This window comes from Gigantopelta aegis, chromosome 1, assembly GCF_016097555.1.
Source record: "Gigantopelta aegis isolate Gae_Host chromosome 1, Gae_host_genome, whole genome shotgun sequence".
NCBI classification, from domain to species: Eukaryota; Metazoa; Mollusca; class Gastropoda; order Neomphalida; family Peltospiridae; genus Gigantopelta; species Gigantopelta aegis.
In genome coordinates this window covers 44,337,413-44,338,406 of record NC_054699.1, presented here as the reverse complement: position 1 = coordinate 44,338,406, position 994 = coordinate 44,337,413, and the positions used below count along the sequence as shown (strand labels likewise).

The 994-nt window shown below is 33.1% G+C and overlaps 1 non-coding gene across 1 annotated transcript; it reads right to left on the bottom strand.

The window, feature by feature from the left end:
• Trnaq-uug lies at positions 1-68 on the bottom strand. The gene has a single exon. It is a non-coding gene; the product is annotated as a tRNA-Gln (tRNA).
• Positions 69-994: the final 926 nt, after the last annotated feature.

Genomic DNA, 994 nt, shown 5'->3' with positions numbered 1-994 from the left:
CCCACCGAGATTTGAACTCGGATCACTGGATTCAAAGTCCAGAGTGCTAACCATTACACCATGGGACCACTACATAAGACTAATTCGAATGCTTAGTTTTGTGTAATCAACTGTCGTGTAATGTTATGAATATGCGGAACCGAACATGAGACCAGACGCCGCACGAAAATGTAACAAACCTGATAGAACGCCATGGCTTCTCACACACAATGTGACTGTTGAGTTTAACGTTGTTGCTTGTCGACACTAACCGACGTTAATAGCAACCAAAATGGTTAAAACATGTGCAATGATAAAATTTCCACATTATACTATAAATAAAATACACAATTCCATCGACATCCATGAAAAAAACGAAACGGATGTATCCAGTTCTTGAATAACTCGTTTTATCATCAAATTTGTGTGGTCTTCATTTTTCATTTAATCTAATTTTATAGTAACTTAGACATTCTCTATATTTATTTTGCCATACTTCGTCTACTACATCTTATTTATTTATTTATTTTTAATTTTTAAAATAAAAGTATATACCATTAAATTACATATATATAATAATTATAATATAAGTATATACCATTAAATTACATATATATAATAATTATAATATAAGTTCTTGCTTAAACTTTTTTTTTAGGTTAAATTTTCTTATACTCTCTCTCTCTCTCTCTCTCTCTCTCTCTCTCATTCTCTCTCTCTCTATATATATATATATATATACATACATACATACATACATACACACACACACACATACACACACACATACATACATACATACATACATACATATATAGGTATACTTGTACAGTGGCGTAGGCAAGGATTTTGTATTGGGGGGGGGGGGGGTGGCCCCTATGTAGTGGGATATGACACAGGAACCTTTTTAATGTTATTAATAAGCGAAAAGGTAAGTATTTCCCGGAATTGGGCCCCCCTGACTACGCCACTGCACTTGTATCTCTAAAACTAAAATAATGGACTGTGTTTAGTA